This window comes from Fukomys damarensis, unplaced genomic scaffold (assembly GCF_012274545.1).
Source record: "Fukomys damarensis isolate Sample0158 unplaced genomic scaffold, DMR_v1.0_HiC HiC_scaffold_11, whole genome shotgun sequence".
NCBI lineage: Eukaryota > Metazoa > Chordata > Mammalia > Rodentia > Bathyergidae > Fukomys > Fukomys damarensis.
The window spans coordinates 1,918,900-1,924,359 of record NW_022900923.1 but is presented as its reverse complement, the minus strand read 5'-3'; the positions used below and the strand labels follow the sequence as shown (position 1 = coordinate 1,924,359).

Genomic DNA, 5,460 nt, shown 5'->3' with positions numbered 1-5,460 from the left:
AGCCATGAACAAAGCCCAGGATAGATGACTAAGGCACCTTGTATTTACTATTTTTTATCTTTATTTATTCATTTTCCAGGCCAGGGATAGAGCCCAGGACCTCTGGATGCCCCACACTGGCACCTTTCATAGCGCGGGTGACTGATGTAACACTTGCGTTTGCTCTATATTCTGACAAGGAAATTATTCCTCCCTCACTCATCTTCCCAGTATAAATCCACTAGGAAGTCACTGCATTCTACAAAATCACAGGTGACAAACCAGAAACAGATATGTTGGACTTAATCAAATTAAAAACATTCATGCATTCAAGGAAAAGATCTATCGAGTGAAGAAGCAGTCCACGAAATGTGAGAAAAGACTTGCAGGCTTACATCGGATAAAAGATTAAAGTGCAGAATATATAAAGAACTGTAGAATTCAATAAAGAAACCAAATTTTAAATAGGCAAATGACTCAAATAGACATTTCTCCAAAAGCTAGACAACCGTCAATGATCGTGTGGAGAGAGGCCCAGTGTCACCGAGCACTGAGGACACTGTGACCCGCCACACCCTCCAGGACAGCGGGTACAAAGCCAAGGATGCGGATAAGATGGAACCTGCACCCTCCGGTGGGAGTGTAATCATGTGGTCACCAGGGAGGAGATGGCACAGCAGCTCCCCAAGAAAGTAAACAGAATTTTATGGAACATTTTTTGTCAAATGAAACATTGCAGGTTGCAATGAACATCCGTTGACTGAGAGATGGGGTGTGTGCTATGCAGACTTTAGGGAAGAGAGATTCACAGGCAGAGCATACTCTGCTCAAAACCTACGGGCCAAGCAGAGCCGCGTGAAGCCAGGGAATCTGTTTGAGTTCTTACACTTACGTGGCTCAGCTTGCTTTTCTAGGGTTTGGTCTCTTCTTCAGCAAAGTGGGGTCAATGGTCACGCCTCTCTCACGCGGATCAAAGCTGTCTTTGCTTTGCCACTGCCCAGGACAGCAGCAGGGAGGTAGGCGGGACCAGAGAGAGTTTGCTGGGGACCTTGGTGGGAGTCCACCGCAGGGCGCCCAGGGGAGCAGAGAGTTACGCTCGCTCTGTGTTTGTGCTCTCCAGAAGTGTGCTCGGTCATTCCATGCAGAGAGCTGTCGTTCATGAGTCTTCCTTTCCCGGGTTTTCATTTCTGAGGTTCTCAGTCCAAGAGTGGGCAGGAGAAGGAGAGAAGGATCGCAGAGTTTGAGAGTATCGGAGGACTGACAGCAGCCATGACGCGTTACTGAAAGCAAACCTGGGGTCTGTTGTTCTTGTCTGATCATTACAGTGGGGACAAAGAAAGTAAAGAACAGGGAAGAAGTTGGCTGTGGGTTTCCACAGGCTGATGCTACAGAGCAACTCCTCCCAAGAGCCCCAGCAGAGAGGAGAAACGTGGCCCTGTTGGGGCCGATACCCGGCAGCTGGGCTGGGTCTGTGCTCCGAACCTGCACTTTCTCGTCCTTGGTCAGGCAGTCCACACTTGCTTTTGCGTCTCCCTTGAACAACATGGCAAGAATCATTTTACTGATGGATATGATTCCAAGCTCTATACCGTAGCACTAAGCTGATTTTGAATTCAGTTCTGTGGTGGACATGCAAAGTGAATCTCATTGTTCGCTGCTCTAATTTTAATTATTTTCTTTCTTCTGTTGCCCCACATTTAAGTTGCTTTCTTTCTAATGTATTTTTAAGGTGAAAGTCAAGGCCAGAAGCAGAAAAACACTGGAGAAGGCATATGAGTACCCATTTGGTAAATCACCTCGTATTTGGGTCTGTGTTAGCCAGCTTTCCCTTTCCTGGAACCAAATGTCTGTTGCTCACAATGATCTGTTTGCTTTGTGGTTTCAGATATCTCAGTCCATGGCTGGTTTGCTTCCAAGAAGAAGCGCCATGGCAGAATGGGATGGTGGAGCCAAGCCGGGTACTGCATGGCCTGGCAGCAGGTCCGGGCAGCGCTGTGGAGAGACGTACCCACCTACGGTGCTCCCCAGCCCTTCCTCCACGCAGGCGCCGTCTGCTGACAGCACACCCAGCTGGGAGCACTAATGATCCACCCTCCGGGGAATACAGTGTCCTGTGATCCCTTCCTCTCCAGGAATCTCGTCATCACTCAAGCTGACAATGAAGATTAACTGGCGCATGAGAACACAAGATTTATTTTTGCTCTTTTCTCTTATTCTCCCAGGTTGACAGTTGGGTTTATTCACTGCCTTCCTCTGGCTTGTCTCAGAAATCTTCAACATCCATCTTGCCCCTTTGAACGGGAAAAGATCTCTTCAGACGTCCAAATCCCCCTAGACTTAAAACTTGCTATGGCTCACTGGAACTCGTTAATTCTGCACGTGGAAGCCCTAATGATACACGAACAGCTTTGCGCACACAAGCTCTGCGTTCTCTGTGCCACACCGACGAGCAGGCTGACCGGCAGAGGCGTCCAAAAGGCGAAGCCCAGTGGCCCAGCCAGGGCAGGATTCAAGTCCAGTCTTCCGAGTGTTTCGTTTCGGTGGTCTGGGGTTTGTGTTGTAGGGTTCTGGCTGGCTGGGTGGCTGGATGAGGGGCCGGTATTGAAAGGCTGCCGCGATGTGGGGCCGCGTGCCTGAGATGTTCACAGTTTCACAGCACAAACGCCATCAGGCTGCCTGCCACGCGCTTGGGGGCAGAGCTGGTGTCAGAGGATGGCGGAGATGCTGCCCAGGTGGAGGGCCCTCCCACAAGCAAGCACACCCGTCCCTGGTACTTCCCATGGGTGGCATGTGAGGCTGGAGGCATGGCTGGCTCTCTGGCCTCCACCGTGTGCCCCTGTAGCATTTCCCTCCGGCTCTCTGGACAGGCCATGAGGTGAAGAGAAAGAGTCCCACTCAGGGAAGGTCAGAGCCATGGGGCTGCTGGCCCTGGGGCCGCCCACACTTCCCCCAACCCACGCCCTGCAAGGCTAGGACGGCCTGTTTGCCCCTCACTCGCACTGCAGGTTGCGGTTACTTCCAGAAGACCCAGAGCCCAGCAGTCAGGACGCACAGGAGGCACAGGTTAGAGAGAACCGAGGCGCTGACTCTGGAGCCAGACTGCACCCCGTCCCCAGCGGCGTCACAGTGGGTGTCAGCAGGGCCCCTTCCCCGTTCCCCGGATATTTCCTCCCCTGTGGAGGGAGTTTGTGAGCCGTCACGCGGATGGCACAGAGCCCTTCCGTCCCTGCAGCCGCGCCCTGGCTAGGTGTCTTGGAGTGCCCGTCTGCCCTGACGTGGCCCTGGGCCTGACCTGCAAACATGGTTCAAACAGAGATGTGGACAAGGCTTTCTGCTGGGTCAGTTCTCACTTGGGAACCGTTTGGCACCCATGGGAAAGGACGGCACCTCAAAGGGGATCCAGTGGCTGGGGCTGCCATGGTCACTGATTTCTCAAGGGGGCAAGGGGACGGCTCCATTTGGACAGAAAGAGCAGGATATGCTCGAAGATTTCCCCTTCTGATGCGACACATACATTGTGCCCAAACTGATCTTTGTCAGCAATTTCTCCCAGTGGACTTTGGGCTCCAGAGTTTCGAATTCTGACACACAGGGTAGGACCTGGGTGTGCAGGAAGAACATGAAACCTCCATCTATCTTATGTCTGTCAGCTTTGCCACCCTGCTTGGCAGTACAGATCCACAATTTCTTCTCCAAACCCTTGTGGCCATGTGAGTTTCAGAAACAGGGATGCTCACAGCACACCAAGGGGCACATAACGGCTCCACTGTGGCCTCCAGGAGGGCTCCACCCTCATCTGACTTGGTGTTTTTGCAGAAATGTATAGGAATAGTTGTCCTGGCACCATCAAGTCTCCAAATCACATAGGTCAGTGGGACTGAATATTCACCACCAGACACAGTGGAAAGTTCGGAGGTGCCTAAGCCGGAGATGGCCTGCCTTCTGAATTTGGTAGGTAGGGGCCGACGCTGCCTGGCCCTGTGTGTTCTTTATGCTCTAGAGACTTCAGGGAAGCAGATTCCCACTCAGAGCCATGAAGTCTTGGAATTTACACAGCCTCCTCAGGGAGAGGCAGCCCGGCCAACAGCAGCCGCGAGAACTTGGTTCTACCTGGGCAGAAGTGAGGAAGAGGGTGGGGGAATTTAAACTTCACTGGACATTTGCACCACCTGGACTCTATTAAAGAGGTCTAGCTGACTCCTGGGTGGAGGGGCTGAGCTGACGATGCAGAGAGAAGGCCAAAGTGGACAGACACGGGAAGGATGCGGGGTTTTCAGGGCTGCGGCTCACTGCTCACAGGGACCAGGGGCCTCTTCCACCCCGACAGCCTTCATCCCTCAGTCCCTGGAGGAGAGGGATTTCCCATCTGTCCCTGCATGGTCCCTGGGGCTAGGTGGGGGGCTTCCTGGAGGACAGTGCTGACACTTAAGAGTTGAGGGGACCTGGAGCACATAGCACTGAAAAACACATGATGACCGTCAGTGCTGCAAAGTGTTCCTTGAGTAGATGGGGGAACTAACGAATAAGTCAACTTTACCTTCTCCAAAGAAAGCCACTAGACACAGTGCGGGATCTATTATTAGATGAAAGTTGAGACTTTCCTGCATATTTTCAACTACAGTCTACTAAAGCTATGTATTCAACACACAGAAAAGGTGTGCTTTTCTTTGAATGCCCTGCACCATGGTGTGTCTTGCCCCTCCTGGGTACGTCTGACTTGATTTCCCTTGAGAAGTGGCCTGCTACTTTGATAATGATTCTGCCAACAAATGCCACAAGATCAGTAGCCCGATGTCTTCCATTTTTCCACTAGAAGAACAAACCTTTTTTATTTACTTCTGTGTCCGAGGTCACGCGGTGGCTGGGGAAGTGGCCACCGTGCAATCATACTTAGGGGCGACACTGCCTGGCCCGGCCATCTGCTGTCCACAGCAGTGTTTCACAGCCGCCTTTGCCTGCCTTGTCCTCAGAGGTTAATATTTCCTGGCACACTGGAAAAATGCTGTATCTCTGGCACAGGCTTCCTACTCCACTGACAGCCCCTGGGTGGTCATGAGCCGTGGATCGGCCGGGAGGGGCAGGTGCTTTCTTCATGACTGTCCCGGGAATGGCTTAGCTCACAATCCTGAGAACCTGCCACTGCCTTTTGGCAGAACCGAGTGATGCTGGGCTTTGTTCTGCTTCCTGCTTTGGGCCCATCGTGGGGCTTTCACGCCCCTGGCTTCTTTGAAGAAGGAGGGCAGGTTTCCTGCAGCCTCCTCTGCAAGTGGACAGCTGTGGAAACACTCGACAGTGAAGCAAACATCTTCTCACTCCACGGACACTGCTGCCCTCTCCATCCTTGGCCCCTTGCTCTGCCGACAGGACCTGTGACACCGAGGGACTCTTCTCACCTGAGTCCGCCCTGGCATCCACCAGGGTCACGCTCCCTCCTCAGCCCTGGGGGTCAGGTAACCATGGAGCGGTTTCTACCCAGGGCTC

General features: G+C 52.7%; 1 long non-coding RNA gene across 1 annotated transcript; it reads left to right on the top strand.

The window, feature by feature from the left end:
- The first annotated feature begins 822 nt into the window (after positions 1–822).
- On the top strand, positions 823–2,511 carry LOC104875096. Its single transcript, XR_783935.1, has 3 exons — positions 823–995; positions 1,709–1,766; positions 1,865–2,511. It is a non-coding gene; the product is annotated as an uncharacterized LOC104875096 (long non-coding RNA).
- Positions 2,512–5,460: the final 2,949 nt, after the last annotated feature.